This window comes from Bidens hawaiensis, unplaced genomic scaffold (assembly GCF_021521415.1).
Source record: "Bidens hawaiensis isolate Kalapana, Puna unplaced genomic scaffold, B.hawaiensis_p1.1 tig00008219_1, whole genome shotgun sequence".
NCBI classification, from domain to species: Eukaryota; Viridiplantae; Streptophyta; class Magnoliopsida; order Asterales; family Asteraceae; genus Bidens; species Bidens hawaiensis.
In genome coordinates this window covers 627,448-645,044 of record NW_027491584.1, presented here as the reverse complement: position 1 = coordinate 645,044, position 17,597 = coordinate 627,448, and the positions used below count along the sequence as shown (strand labels likewise).

Below are 17,597 nucleotides of genomic sequence, written 5' to 3'. Positions count from 1 at the left end.
ATACTATTAACAAATTAACCTTTTGTAAATTGCAAAACATTAACAATTGTAGCAAGTAAGAATTGATTAAGATTTAAAACACTAACATTGAACACTAAAAGTTGACAATTAAGACTTAAAAACTGATATCGGGAATATCAGTGATATATTGGTCAAATATAAGTCAATATCGGTCAATATCGTTGATAATATCGGTACCGATATTCTGAACCGAATTTCTGATTTATATATCGCCAAGGACCGATAACCAATATATCACTGATATATCGATGATATATCGGCGATATCGACTGCATAGATTACAATAAGTTCCTGGTAATTCGAATCTATTACAACGAGAGCATATTCTAACAACCTCATAACAAAATGACATAAACGCTAACCCAAAACGTACAAATGAATGAAGTATTGGAAAAACCTCTACAATCACTGAAGACTAGCTAGTAGCAACTAGCCACACTTGGAATTGTCGCAATTAGTCTAGCCGACACATACTAGATAATTATTATATATGTAAGTTTGAGTGACGCCAAAAAGTGTCGCAATTGTTCTAGAAGTCACTCCTGGTGTTGCTATTCGTCGCCTAATATGACCATATACACAACTGTATGCCTATGATTAAGAGATTAATATAGATGTTACATGCTTCGTACGAGGAGAGTATTCTAACCCTATATATTATTTTATATATACTCGTATTATTTAGTCATCAATATACAGCCGATCTAGCTAGCTAGTAGTAGTAGTGATACCAAAAAGTGTGACTAAAAGCATAATTTTATTATTTACAAATGCAACATTAGGTTAAGAAGCATTACAATTGAAACACACAATCTTTACCGCATGTGTATCATCTATACTTACAAAAACAAAACTAAACACCCTTTGCAAGTGCCACCTCTCTCCGCCGGACCACCGCGGGAAGTCCGCCACTCACCGTCGCAGTAAGCCCCGGAACAAACCTTAACACCTGGTCAGGATTCACCACTTTAACATCAAACCTCCTAATTAAACACAATGCAACACTTTTCATCTCAACTAATGACATCCCTTTCCCTAAACAAACCCTAACTCCACCTTGATAAACCGGATACTTATAAGCATTAACTTGCTTAAACTCCCCATCTCGGATCCATCTTTCGGGTTTAAACTCCATCGAATCGCACCCCCAAATCCGCTCCATTCGACCCATCGCGTACGGGTGGTATGTAACCCTACTCCCTCTTTTTACAAAAGTACCATCAGGAAACACATCATCATGTTTTACAAACTTTGAATCAAATTGAACCGGTGGATAAAGCCTCATGCTTTCGTGCAAAGCCGCTTGCAAGTAATGCAAATGTTGTAACTCTCCGAAGCTAGGTAACGTGTCGTGGTTCGACCCGATCACCCGATCCGATTCTTCTCGGATCTTTTCCAAAACTTTCGGGTTTTGTGAAATTAACAAGAAGAAAGTTGTCAAAGCGGATGCCACGGTGTCTCTTCCCGCTAAAAGAAAACTAATCACAATATCTCTTAGGTAATCATCATCACTTATTGATCCCATAAATCTCGAAAGCAAATCTTTATTTGTTTTCGAACCCGAACCCGAATCCTTTTCCCTTCGCTCCTTGATGACCCGACCCGCCATTCGTTTCACAACATTAATTGATCTCTTAAGTTCCTTTTCACTCCCAATATTAAAAAACCTCTTGATTTTCCACACCAAGGGCCTGGGAGCCATCCCGCGCCCTGCACAAAGTTTTGAGCTCAAATCAAAAGCTGATTCGAGCTCAGAAACAGGTGAATTCGGTCTCAAACTACCCGGGTCCAACCCGAATGAGAATTTACATATACTATCAAACGAAAACCGCCTAAAAACATCTTGCAAGTCCACAACAACTTCCTCTTGGTCACCTTTATTGGACAATAGCGGAATTAGTCTCGATTGTATCTCGTCCACCACGATATTCAACGCGTGTGATTGAATCGATAAACTGCCGAGTTCCAAGCTCGATAACTTCCTTTGAAACCGCCAGCAGTGACCATCAACATTGAATATACCTTTGCCAAGAAGATCACCTAAAAGAGTTGAAAAGGCTTTGCCTTTAGGGTAATTATCAAAATTTGTTTTGAGCATGTACTCAACGTTATCCGGATTAGCTGTAATAATATTATTGAGTACATGAACATGTATTGTTCCGGTGGGAGATTGACTAAGGAGGTGTGTGTACCAATCTGAGAGGTTAACGAATTCGGACGTCCAAGTTCGGTTAATAAACGCGGTGCATACGTCGCAATTACAGCACCTATTCGAGCGGATGATGAAGAGTGATAAGCTGAATAAAGTGAAGATGAAAGTGAAGGTGAAGAAGATTAAGCTAAATGAAGCTTGAAGGTCCATTTTGATGATGATGGTTTGATAATGTTAGTTGAGTTTGTGAGATGGTGTTATATATATAGTGGGTTAAGTTTGAGGGGGTGGAATTGACATTTGGTGAAAGTTGTGGGGGTGTGGGATTAGGGTTTTGAATTAGACATGTGTGTTTTTGGAGTGGAAGACGTGGCGAAGGGGTGTTAGACGTCATGGCTTATTGCATATTGCAAAGTCGTAGACAGCAGTTGGATGTCCCACGTGCTTATTTGTTTTAATGTTAGTTTGCTTTTTGGATATGTTGATGTTGTCAAGTTGGTGTTTGGAGGCATGCCGGCTTCATGAATTGTACGACTAGGTTGTTCTTTTAGTGTTTGGAATTAGATAAATTTATAGACGAGAGTAGGAACTGACTCACATTATTGACGGTTAATAAGGAGTTCTCAGTGATTGATTTTCTTCTTATAGATGTTCAGTTTCAGAAAAATCATTCAGATATAGGAAGTATTTTCAAATGCTGTTAAAAAAGAGCGAATATAATCGAATATTTAAGGGATCCATGGCTAGTATTACAACTTCATATTAATAAACCAACATTTGATGTAGCGGTAAGATATTAGGTTTCTTTATGTAGCTGCGGGTTCGAGTCTTTAAATGAATGAATTTGTTTGAATTCCTTTTTATTTTTGTTTGTAACGAAATGCGTCCAAGCCTCCAATGCCACTTTGGATGTCTACACCTTGAGGGTTTGCAAATGACACACTTGTACATGCCATGACTTAAATTAAAAACTAACTGAGTTAGTCAAAGAGTATGAAAATTAAAATTAAATAGAAACGTAAAAGATGACGAGAGTGATTTTTATACATTAAGCATGTAATCTGAAAGTTGAAAAAATCGTATAGGATGTTTTATGTAATTTTGTCTTTAAATTATTTTAAAGAATGACGATATCTGTATACGGATTTACTTATTAGTTAAAAGAGTAAGTATGTTTTTTAACCAGCGTTTGGTATTACCTCCATTACTTGAGCGAGTTTTTCCGAAACGATATTTCAGCCATACATATTGATTTTGACGTTTCATGCATAACTAACCCAGTAAAACCTTCAACGAGGAAACTCATTACTGTGGGAAATATCCATTTGAGTTAGGTTTCAAATCTAAGACCTCAAATTAAATCAAAACTTTAGCCATCACCGCATGTCATTAGACCCGAGGGCGAATTAGACTTGTTAATAAAAATGAAAAGTCGTATCGGTGGTAAATAGTCAACTACTATCAATATTGTAATATGTACTATGTGGTGTTGAGAGAGCCACGATAATGATTATATTATAAGAAGAGGAGATTTGTTAATGAACATAAAGATAAAAGTGGTACGTCGACATCGAAAAGACGACAAACTCAACTGTATGGCACGATGCCGAAACGACTGGCGGCGTTGGCCGACTTACCACGGAACCTGTCGACCTATTCCGGGTCCACATATGCATATGCACATGCACATCACTTTTCTATGTGGATAAACATTATATATTAAAAAGATATATATATTTTTTAACATATTCGTTTCTTTTCACTTACTTCTAAATGTATACGTAAGTATTTTAAATAATTAATTTGATTCCTGTACATAACATGTATTTAGAAACTTAATACGTTAAAATAAGAGCTCGCAATCTTGTCGAGTTATGATTGAACTTCTGGTTCAATAAATTTAATGTAATAGTTAAGAATTAGGATCTTATTGTAAGGTTTAAAACATGGTTCAAGGGTTTATATTCTGATGGGTTTCCCCCTTGATAATTATGGATGTGCCAACTCTGAAGCGTCAAAATCAATATGAACAGTTGACATCTCGTCTTAAGAATGTTCAATCAGGAATTGGTGGTAGCTCCAAACGTTGTTAAACACACTCTTGTCAAGTTGTTGGGTTGATGGCATACTTAACATGAACAAGAATCTTTTAATTCATTTATCTAAACATGTCATATAAGTTAACAGTTAATAATCAAGATGTATACGTGTTAATAGGGTTGAATGGTTGATGAGATGATAAAAGTGGCTTACTATTTACTAACATGTTACAATAGGGTTATAACCTAAAACTTAATTATTTTACGTCGTGTTTAAATCATTCCTGAGATCGCTATGATAAGTTAAAAGATTTAACATAACATACATTGGAAAAAAAATAAAAAAGACAAGTTGGTGCATCTTTCAAAAGAACTCAATAATCTTATCTTTTTGTCTTGCCAATAGTTGGCAAGTTGGCATCAGAACTTCGGTGTACATTTGGTCTTTAGCAGGATAGGTTTGTATTTAATGTTCAAAGTCTCACTTATCCACTTTCTTTTGACATGTGTTTTCCTTTTTTTTAAATTGTTTATTTATGTGAAGCGTTACTCAAGCCACGCTTTCAGGAACTCCGATAATTGTTTCGTCGTTTTCATCATATTTATATTCGTGGTGTCTTGTGCTGTGACAGAGATCGGGACAGCGATTAGAAAAGTGGAAGTACAGAATACTATGTTCGGGAGACAGGAGAAATAAAAAATTAATTGTTGAGTAATTTATGATTCTTCTAAATTATGCTTAAAATATATGTCGCTGAATCCGGACTCCGAATTCATACAATAATATTCTGTCATGTAATGATGATTGGACACACGTTGAAGCCGCCCGAACCTGTTATGGTTCACGCGAACGGTGGCTTCAGAGAATTATCTAATTTTTTAATTTTTATAATATAACATAATAATATAACTAAAGAACTAATCTACATCTATTTATGCTAATAAATTAAAATAATTGTAACGCGTGTCATTTTATGGTTAAACCTTACAACTTTTTTTCCTCAAAAACTAATATTTTAATTGACTCTAATACATGTCTATATTCAATTTCCTTTTACATTTTATTTATATTATATTTATACATTTTTATAATTTTATAAAAATAATATTAGCATATTATTTTACTATAATTCCAAAATACTTTGTGAAAAACAAAAAAATAACAAGAAACCAGGTTGTTAAAGATTGAAAATATATGACCCAAATGTAGTTAACTTATACCAAACAATATATTTATCATTTCATGGTTTAACTCAGAAAAACATAATTATTGAAAAACATCCGTCGTTATAATCTAATATTCTCCTATCCTTCTATGTGTTGTAAGTTGATAAATACACCAATAAAGATAACGCTCATTCAGTATTTAGGCTGATTGGTCAGAACTACTATTGTATGACTATTGTATGACTATTGAGGAGTCTTTTTCCTGAATTCTTTCAAGTATACACATATGATACCGACAATGAAAGTTTCAATAAAAGGAGCGTTCTCGGGGTACGTTTTTGCACGTGCATTTTTTATTAAGTTTATTTTATAAAATCATTTTGTAAGATAAATAAAATCAATTTATATACACATAGTATAGATACAATCATAGATGTAATACATTTATCTATATTATATATAAACGAAACATTTAAAGGCTCTCTGGTTGCTCTCTACATTCTCTCAAGCCATCAGATTGCATTATTTGTAAATGGAGACTTTCTCATACATTTTACCCGAATTCACGAATATAGGTCACACCAAACCCAGATAGTCCTAAAACGGGTTATAACATCTCATTAAGTTAAAAATCAATCTCATCAAATATTTTATATGAATATCCTGTAAAGTAGGGATATGCTAATAAATTAATATATGATTTTGTTTTAAAAAATATATTATTTATAATTTAAAAACAATTTATAGTTAAAAATAAGTGGGTCATGGGTCTCACCAAACCTATATAGGTTTTAAACCGAGTTATAACATCATTTATTTGTGAAACTTTTTAGTTATCAAGTCCTAAGTATATTATTAACATCTTTACAATAAATAAAATTAAAATTCAAAAAAATATATAAATATTAGAAACGAATAATGTAAAACAACCCCGTAATACGGTGGATAAAAACTAGTTTATATAATAAAAAACATCCTAAAAATACTAATTTATTCCCGATCTCCGTTGTCTCCTTCTCTTCGCCTTTGTTCTTAATCTGCTTTGATTTCCTCAAGAACAAGCGCTTGTTCTTGTTCGAATACCTCTTGGTGCATGGGATCGAAGTTGTTAAAGTCCTTGGTAAGAAAGTTTAACTTCCTAATTCTTTTGAAACTTTCACCTCGGTCGCCGCCTCGATACTACTTGATATTTTGTGTACGTCTTCGACAAATTCTGGATCGACCACGGTACTTGTGGTTGTTTTTTTCCCCAGTTCCTTCCGGGTAGTTGGCGTAGGACTTGTGGTTGATCTTCTTGCCCGGACACGTTTAGGTAAATCTCTACATGAGCATCCAAGTTACTAGATGAGACATATGCACCGGACGAAGTAGTTTTCGTAAGCTTTGGCATTGAGCCACCATCAAGGTTCGGTGTAACTAACTGTCCCACGATTTTAAAATAAATGGTTCAGAATGTTCAGTATTTCTTCACTCAATTATTGACGAGTACAGTGATAATTATATATAGACTCTTAACATATATCAAGGCTACTAATAGGAAATGCTATAGAAATAAAATAAGAAAAAATATGGTCGAAGCTTGATTTTCGCCTTTACTCCCCCCTAAAGTTGGAGCTTGAAGGTTACAAATGCCCAATTTATCAAGTAGTAGTTGTAATTGTCGAGAGCCCAATGTCTTGGTAAATAAGTCAGCCATTTGCATCTTTGTGTCAATATATAGTGGTTCAATCTCTTTTGACTCAACTCGTTCTCTGAAAGTGGAAATCCATCCCTACCTGTTTCGTACTTCATGGTAAACCGGGTTGTTAGCAATGTGTTTGACTGCTAAGTTATCACAAACAATTGTGTTCAACAAAAGAACTCCCAAATCTTTTTAAAGCCACCTTAACCACAAGATTTCACTCACAATAGTTGCCATGGCGTGATATTCAGCTTCTACATAGGAACGTGAAACCATCGACTGTTTCTTCGACTTCCATGATATTGGTGCCCACTAAGAAGCAACAAGTATCCAGTTCTAGATCTTCTAGTGTCAGGACAGCCGAGCTAGTCGGAGTCGGTGTAGGCTGTGAGGTTAGTTTCACCGCCTTTAGAGAGCAAGATACCTTGTCCCGGTGTGGATTTTAGGTATCGTAGAACTCTAATTGCGGCATCCCAATGGTTTTGTTGAGCATCTCAATGGTTTTCATATTTTTATTTCGGTGAAAGTCAAACTTTGACCATATCTTTTCTTATTTTCTTTTTATAGCATTTCCTATTATTAGTCTTGATATTTGTTAAGAGTCTATATATAATTATCATGTTTGAGTGAAGAAATACATAACATTTTAAACCATTTATTTTATGGTATCAGAGCGGGAGATCCGCTCAAATGAAACCCTAATAAAAAAACAGTAAACCTTTCACCATGGTCGGCAGCAATGGCAAGGGAGCAGAAACATCCGACTCCAAAACAATATTAAAGAACAAGCGGCCTTTGAATGATCAAGTAAAACACTGCGACTTATAGGGAAATGACGGCCATAGCTGTGACAGTTGTTTTAAACGAATAGGGTACCCAAATTGGTGGTCGGGCAAAGGAAAGAGCGAGATGGGAAGAACCAAAGCTACCTTCGTTAAAAGTGAACAAAGTCCTCCATGTTTAAATATTGAACAATATAAAAAATTCTTAAAGTTTTTTTTCAACCAAAGGTTCATCGGGAAAGGAGGGTGCTCCTCCAATCACAAACATGGCAGGTAAGCTCGGTCAAGGTAACAAATGGGTTATTGACTCGGGCTGTACCGAACATATAACCCATAGATCTGATTGGTTTGATAATAACATTCGGGCTTCACATGAGATGTCGGTAACCATTCTTAACGGTGATGCTATACCCGTTGAAGGATACGGGACTTGTACCTTACCTAATGGAACAACAATACAATACAAGATGTCTTATATGTACCAAATTTTGCGTGTAGCCTCCTATCCGTCAGTCATTTGGCAAATGACATACAAACTGGCATAACTTTATTTTTCTAGAATTTTGTGTCATGCAACATTTGCGTTCGAGAAAATTGATTGGAGCCGGTAAGTGTAAACAAGGGCTCTATTGGATGGAAACGGTCGGGAGCAAGAGAAAAGCATTGGCGGTTTCATGTGATGTGTGGCACAAGCGACTTGGACATACTTCACATAAAAAACTTTCACCCTTCAAAAATAAATTCAAAAAAATCAATAAAAAAATAATAACTCAAAATATAAATCAAAAACGCAAAATGTAAAATAACTAAAATATTTACCTTGTCGTTCTCGTTCCTTATAAAAAACTCGGTTTTGTCTCAGTTCAAGTTTGGGTTATTCTTTCGATTATGTTTTTTTTCGTTTGGGTCGGTTTCGGTATCTATTTGGTTTCAATGTTTTCGGTTTCCGTTCAGTTTCGATTTCTCGGGTTTTATTCGGTTTTGTGGGTTTTGTTTGAAACAGATTTGGATGGAGCTTGTTTGATTTATTCCATTCTATCCCATAAACAAACCAATTCTAACCAATAACAAAAAATCATTAGCATTCTCTCAACTCATCTTGACCTACTTGTTTGATTTAGTCTAGCACACCGGCTCGCGGCCGCTTGCTTGCGAGACCGGTCACGGATGGCCGTTGTGTGTTCGCTATCGACTTGGCTAGCGCCGCCCACTCGCGACTCCACAATGCACCGTCTTAAATAATCATAAGACCCGTAGATAATAAAATACATGATTACATGTTATATAAACTTTAGTAACTAATAGAAAGAACATAGGAGTTGAGGGTTTATTTTGTAAACACTGAACCAACAACATACATCTTGAAGGTGATGCACTGATGCCTTATATTGGCACAAATTCTAAATGAAAATTTAACACGTACCAAAATTTGTATAACTTGATTTCAACAATTAACTAAACATCCCTAAACACATTTATATACAAGACAAAATGGCAAAACTCGTCCTTTATGTTTGCACGTTTTTTCAGTTATCGTTCTTTAGCAAACATAATGACAGAAAGCATCCTTTATGTTTAAAACCCTTATCACATTACGTCCTTTGATCCTAACGCAGTTAACCTTTTCTCGTTAAATCCAGTCATGTGCAAGGCACATGAGGGTATTTTAGTAAATTTACATATTTTATTTAATAATTAGAAATATAAAATAAAAATATATCTTCTTTCACCATCTCTAAACAAACACTGTCCACCCATTCTCTTCTTCCTCTCTCACACCACAAAACCATCACCAACCAAACAATCGACCCACCTCCACAACCTCCCTCACCACACCAGACCAACCGTCTACCCCCGACAAAGATGGCGACCTTACCACTGTCAGCGGCCAACAACCGTCGCTCGTCGGAAACCACAACCCAGAAAGTCGATGTTGTTTCTGGAACGCTCGAAATGGTACTTGGTCAGAGGGGAATGCTTGTGCAAGTCTCAATCTATCATTTCCCTAAAGTACCGGGTCTTGATTTTGTCGTTTCTCGCCGGAAAATGCCGACGGCAGGTCGGAGCCCTAGTTTTTGGCCGGAGAAGACGACCACGCCGGAATAACGGGAATTTCATGTTTTCTCCTCCGCTGCCACAAACTTCATCCAAACTCCGACTGGAACTACCTCACTGTTCTTCTACCTCTTCCGTTTACCTCAGAAACAAAACCCACCACCGGTAGATCTAGGATTTCTGAAATGATGATGATGGTGGCTGATAGTGATGGTGGGTGGTGGGTGCACTGGTGTGTTGTTGTGGTGTTTATGAATACTTGGGGATAAAGATTAGGGTTAAAACGAGAAAAATGTTTATTTATTCAAAAACAAAATTTTAAGTTAATTACACAAATAACACACAGGGGTAAAAAGACTAAATTGCCCTCACATGAGGTGCACATGATTGGATTTAACGAGAAAAACTAACCCTCGTTAGTGAAAAGGACAAACCGTGCAAAGTTTTTTGAACATAAAGGATGCTTTCTGTCATAATGTTTGCTAAAGGACGATAACTGAAAAAACGTACAAACATAAAGGACGAGTTTTGTCATTTTGTCTATATAAAAAAGAACATAATCCAATTTCATGAAGTATGCTCATGTTTAGTCTCGAGCACTTGATCGTCATACGTACACTATCGTATCCATCGACTAACACAAGGCATATAAAAGTTTGATATAATCATATAATGTTGTATTCGGCCATAGAAAATTTTGAAGAAGTTTTTCTTACATGTGTAATTAACTCTATAATAAATTATATTGCTTTTTAATTGGTTTTTTGAATTGACATTTTTATTAAATTATGAATTATCCACTATATATGGTGGCCGTTTTAACTAAATAATATATTTACGGGCGCCACCGATTACCTGGATACCAGTTTTCCCAACTGTCAATGAGCATGACCCATGTAGCTGGATGTCCAAATATGTGACCAGGAGTCCCGTCAGTCCACATTTAGCAACTATTTTCTTTGGTTTAGTCAACATTACATAATAATAAAAATAAATAAAAATTTATGCACATGTTAATTGTGGGTTATTAATCTATAGCCGCTTATAATTTGGATGTGTCTCCATGGTAGAGCACTCATTTTACTAGTGAGAGGTAGGGGTTCAAACCTCACTATCATCAATTTATTTGAGAGATATGAGGGATGACCCTGACTTACCAGGGTTCGAGTTCTGATCTCACCCGGTTTTACCAGCCACTCGCTGTCGTGCCTTTGGCGGGCGTGGGGATTGGGTTTTATCCGGGGAATCCCTCAATAGATGGACCGCTAGGGGCTCCATCCGTTCGGACTAGTGGCCGGCTCGGGCTACCTTTAGCCAGTGGGGGCCGCGTACGTAGTACCTGACGTTACTTAGTTGGTCGTTCCAAAAAAAATCTATAGCCCGCATTGGTGGTTTGGCAAAGCATTAAATAGTGCTAGATGTGATATCCCCTAATTTATAGTTTTTCAGTTCAAGATGTATTTAATATTCATAAACACACCTCTAGTGTTGAGAATAAAAAGAAAATGGTGCGGTTTATATTATGATGACGTGTTGGTGTATTTAGAGAGCCCCAAACAATGATATCTTCTATAATATACTGCCACCATAGGCAATCGTTAATAATTTGTTTTTATTGCCTTAATTTTCATGTTAGAATATTTAACACAACGAAATATTATTTTACTAGTTTGAGCCCCGTGTATTACACGGGAAATTGATGAACATTTTAAAATTTGAACATTTATCAAAATACAATCGACAACACAATTATCATATTTTGTTAATAAAATTACAATTTGTATTAAAATAATAGAAATTACTAAAGAAACATTACGCAAATATTTTCTAATAAGAAAAAATTACTTGTACAATACGTTTGCGGTTGTGTTGGTCAATATACCTAGTTTATCAATAATCAAAATTAGTCAATGTCTGCCTGTAAAACTTGACAAAGCGATATAGATGTCCGTGTGAAAACACGGGTTCAAGTACAAGCCAACCATATATTACAAAACAAGATTATATATTAAATCTTAATCTTAAATATATATATATATATATATATATAAACGACATCTTCTTAAATTCTCTCAAACCATCCGATTGCTTTATTTGTAAATGAAGGTTTATCATGCATTTAAACTGAATTCACGGGTATGGGTCTCACCAAACCCAGATAGCCTTTTAAACCGGCTATAACATCACATCATATTAAAAATTAATCTCATCAAATATTTTATATGAAAATCCTATGAAATAGGGATATACTAAAAATTAGTATCCGTTTTTTTTAAATATACTATTTATAATTAAGAAACAATTTTATAGTAAAAAAAAACGAGCCATGGGTCTCATCAAACCCATATACTTTTTTTAAACCGGGTTATATCTCATTTATTTGTGAAACCCTTTCATCATCAAATCCTAAATATATTAATAACTTCCTTACAATAAATAAAATAAAAATTCAAAAAAATATATTAATATTAGAAATGAATAATAAAAAAACAATCTCGTATTACAGGGAATAAAAGATAGTTATATATATATATATATATATATATATATATTAGCTAAGAAAAGAAGAACATGATTCTAGCCTTTCAAAACAAACCAAAAGAATAAATTTAAATGATTAATATGTCGATAAACAAATTTATGATATTGTAGTCAATGTATATAATGAAAATTTTTAAAGAAGAAAGTATTTTAATTGACTTTTATTTTATATACTTGAAAATACTAAAAAAAATAGTAAAACAATGTCGATACCACTTCAATCCCATTTGGCATGTTGTTTTTTATAGCTAAAGTGCTTCATTTTATTACTTAAACATAACATGACGTTAAAATATAAAAAGATAAAATAAATAAACATTTATAGTAAAAAAAAACGGGTCATGGGTCTCACCAAACCCATATACTTTTTTAAAACCGGGTTATATCTCATTTATTTGTGAAATCATTTTATCATCAAATCCTAAGTATATTAATAACTTCCTTACAATAAATAAAATAAAAATCCAAAAAAAATATATCAATATTAGAAATGAATAATAAAAAACAATCTCGTATTACAGGGAATAAAAGCTAGTTATATATATATATATATATATGATAGCTAAGAAAAGAAGAACATGATTCTATCCTTCCGAAACAAACCAAAAGAATAAATTTAAATGGTTAATATGTCGATAAACAAATTTATGATACTGTAGTCAATGTATATAATGAAATTTTTTAAAGAAGAAAGTATTTTAATTGACTTTTATTCTATATATTTGAAAATACTAAAAAAATAATAAAACAATGTTCCGACCACTTCAATCCCATTTGGCATGTTGTTTTTTATAGCTAAATTGCTTCATTTTATTATTTAAAGATAAACATGAAGTTAAAATATAAAAAGAAAAAAAAGAAGAAATAAATAAACATTAACACACTTGCTTTATATATAATAAGAATAAGACTATTTTGGGTTGAGTAATGACCCACATGGGATCCAAATAACAAAATGAGTTTAAAAATGTGAGAATGGTTGAGAGAGTGACAAGTGACACATATTGATATTCTTTTATTAGAGTAGTAGATTTGTTGCTAGATGTGTAAATCTTTGGATTGCACCAGCTTATTAGAAGCAGAAGTGTTGTTAAATGTTGCTAGACATATATGAAACATACTCTCACTTACGCGAGTCTCAATTACATCTTCCATGTACTTCCGATGTACTTACGAATGCGTAAACGTTCTTCAATTGCATCAACCTGCCAATCGCAAGAAAATAGTACAACTCCTTGCCATGATTGTTGACTAATGTTGAATACCTACAACATAGGTTTACACGGTTTGTCAAATAGAGGGTGATGTATGTATGACATGGCACGAAGAGATTAGGACCGGGAAATTGAAAATGGAAGGGGGGCAATTGCCGAAGAACAAAGAGTTATAAAAATTAAACAAATTATTTAGATCATCTAAATAAGAGTATTCATATGTTGACTAATGTTGCTAGGGGCGGCCCGTGGGCCAGTGAAACCGGCTTAAGGGCTCCAAATCCAAAAAAAGGAACTTTATATAGTATATATTATAATAGGCAAAGTAAACTTAAAATTATGCATTAGTTTGTTGGTAACTTGGTTGTTGCTAAGCTACAGGTCACGAGTTTGAGACCTACAATAAGCGTGAGTCCGTCGCATACCTACTATATATATGTAGGTTTACACAATTTGACAAATAGAGGGAGATATACGGGAAGATACGAAGAGAATGGGACCGGGAAAGTGCAAATGAAAGGAGGAGCTATGACGCTTGCAACTTATGTGGTCGAGATCGATCATTTAGTTTCTTCGGTGGTGACTATCGATCAAAAAGAAACATACGAGGAGGGGTACTGTGGGTTTCTATATATATTAGTTTCAAGTATAAAAAGGTAAGATGACCATTTTTAAAAATTAAACAAATCTTTAGATCATTTAGTTTTATGGACTAAAAACCATTTTTGTTTGAATGGCAAAATATTGTCACCTTGATCATTTGAAAAAGAATATATAAATTGCAGAAAAGTCTAGAGTTTAATATTTAACTGTCAAACCTACATGTTGCATATTTAAAATATGCAATTTTATTTTAAAGTTGTTTTCAAGAAACCACTGACAAGAAACCACGAACAGGAAACAGCCATAGTTTTCAAAAAATTAAATACTAGCCCCAAATTAAATTAAATTAAATTAAATTGAGATTTTAACTAGTCAATGCGTCATATTCCCTGACAAATAAAGAAAAATCATAAAAGTAGTTGATTTAATAGGAGTTATAATATACGACAAACCTTGTATGTTCCATTTTGTTCATGTTCGAAACTTTCCGTCATGTTCTAAAAGTTAACACGTATCAACTTTCCGCATCATTCTATCATATTCTTTTGATATATAGCAGTTTGTTACTTTGTTTTGATTAATATACACATGATGTTGCAGTGGTATGTTAGCAAACATAAAATATTTAATATTTAAACATCTAAATATGAAAAGAGTAAGGTCTTGAATGCAAGTCTCACATATAACAAGAATTAAATGACGTTCATCGTTCAAACAACTATACATACACACATGACTTCAAATAATACTCCTTTAATTCTCCGTGTATGTAAACAGAATTGATACACATGATATTTCAATTTGATATCTAAGACCACTCAAATTTTAAACAAAACTCACTAAAATTAACCTTCCCTTGCTTTTGATTCAAGAATTTCGTTGCCGTGACAGTTTTAAATTATCTGAACCACTGATCTTCTTTAATCAACTGCCTATAACCTTTCTCGTATTTCTTACATAAAATAATTTCTTTCGATATGTTTTTTCTAGAACCAATAATGTGATGAGAATACAATATAATAAAATATGATTATAATAAATAGTTAAAAGGAAATAATTATTAGTGATCAACCTGACTTCCCGTCCGAGCAACGCAAAGTTTAATATTCTGTATTATATTTAGATAAAATTGCATTGTTATTACTTTCTTTTTTCTTGTGATTATTTCCTGGATTATAGCTCTTACGCTTTGTATTTATTCACCAATAGTATAATGTAAATATCAGTTTGGTTGATAATCTCATATGGTATCAGCCAGGAAGGAACCCTAGCCGCCACCATCTCTTCAAAATTTCCCGGCGAACTCCCCATAATCTCCGGCAATTATTTCTTTATCCGGCACCACCAATGGCCTCCGATGGCTCCATCTCCGCCTCCACAATTGGAACCATACCCTTAAACACCACTTCCTCTCTTACTCTCGTTACCCTCCCTTCTTCTCTAAAATTAACCAACACCAATTATCTTAGTTGGAAGACTCAACTTGAAGCTATCCTCTATGGTTTGGATCTTTTCAAATACATAGATGGATCTCTTCCAGTCCCTACACCAACCAATGCAGACAAAGATGGGAAATCCATTCCTAACATCGCTTACCATGCTTGGTTTCGCCAAGACCGTCTCCTGTACGGAGCACTCGTTGGAAGCCTCTCCCCAAATCTGGTCCCGTTAATCACAAATGCCAAGACTTCTTTTGAAGCATGGAAGATACTTTCTGACACATATGCTTCTAAATCTCGAGGGCATATCAAACAGCTGCAACATCGCCTTAAACAATCCTCTAAAGGCTCCAATCAAACCATAACAGACTTCATGCAGTCGGTTAAAGTGGCAGACGAGCTCGCTGTTCTCGGTAAACCACCTGACCATGAAGATATTACAGATGTCATTCTTATTGGCTTGACTCTACCCTATATAAATCTGTCATCGAATAGGTTCATGCTCGAGATACTCCCATCTCGTTTCATGAACTTCATGGAAAACTTATTAACAAGGAGTTAACCTTGGCCCAACAACCTGTTTCCACTTCAAATCTTCATCAACCCACCACTGCCTTTCCAGCCCATACCCGCCCAAAGTCCAAACCATGGCAAAACCGACCACGGCTCATAACCATGGTCGCCCCTTTCTTGGCATATGTCAATTTTGCTTTAACAAAGGACATTCTCTCACCTCATGCTCAGCCTTCAAGAAGATGTACCCAAACATTAGCTTGCCTCCGCTGCCCATAGGTACATACATATCAATCCACAGGCGCATATGATGAATGTTACAAGCCCGATACCCAGTGATATTCGTCCTTGGCTCTTTGACAGTGGTGCTTCTCACCACATAACGAATGATCTCTCTGCATTGTCACTTCACGCTCCATATGATGGCACTCAAGAACTCGTCATTGGAGATGGCTCGTCCCTTAATATCACTCATGTCGGTTCTTTAACACTTCATTTTGACACCGTCACACTAATCTTACACAATGTTTTATGTGTTCCATCTGTATCCCGTAACATTATCTCTATATCCCGTTTATGTCTTGATAATAATGTACTAATCCAATTTTTTTCTCTCAATTTTGTTATCAAGGATTGCTACTCCCACCTCCCCCTCCTTCGGGGAACAGCTGAACACGGGATCTATGAGCTTCGTCCGAGATCTCCACCTTTTGCTTTTCATGCCTCAACAAATAAAACCCACTTGTGGCATCATCGGCTTGGACACCCGCATTCACAAGTGTTGCATTATTTATCTTCCCGTATTCCATCTATTTCTTATGTTAATGATTCGTGTAATTCTTGTTGCACTAATAAAAGTCACAAGCTTCCTTTTAATGTCTCGTCTATTACTTCTAATGCACCGTTACAACTTTTATTTTCGGATGTATGGTCCTCACCCGCCACTTATTTAATAAATCGCTTACCCACTTCCACCCTAAAAATGTGTCACACCCGGCCCTGAGTGGCGGAAACAGCCGGGCGCGCGCGAGTGGGGATTGATAATTAAGCACGGGCCATTGCAAACATTTATAGTAAGATTTTCATTGTGCATGAAATGTTTAATACAAATACATTACATTGTTTAAAAATTACATAAAAACATCAAAGTATAAAACTGTTGAAGATTTCCACGCCCTATCCCCTTGCGCGGCGGAAACAACCACGCGCATCGAAGGGATAGAACTAAAATCTTCCAAAAAGCTAGTTTTAGATGTTCAGCGTGAGGTGCTCTAAGTGTGACTCCATGCGCTACTTAGTTATCTCCTGAAAGACACGTAAAACATTTGAATCAGTATAAACTGAGTGAGTTCACAAGTTTTAGTAACTTTATAAATCGCATTGCATCATA

At 34.9% G+C, this 17,597-nt stretch overlaps 1 pseudogene; it reads right to left on the bottom strand.

Moving 5' to 3' along the window:
- Positions 1-761: 761 nt before the first annotated feature.
- Positions 762-2,423, bottom strand: LOC143637321 (cytochrome P450 94C1 pseudogene; annotated as a pseudogene).
- Between the last annotated feature and the right edge of the window lie 15,174 nt (positions 2,424-17,597).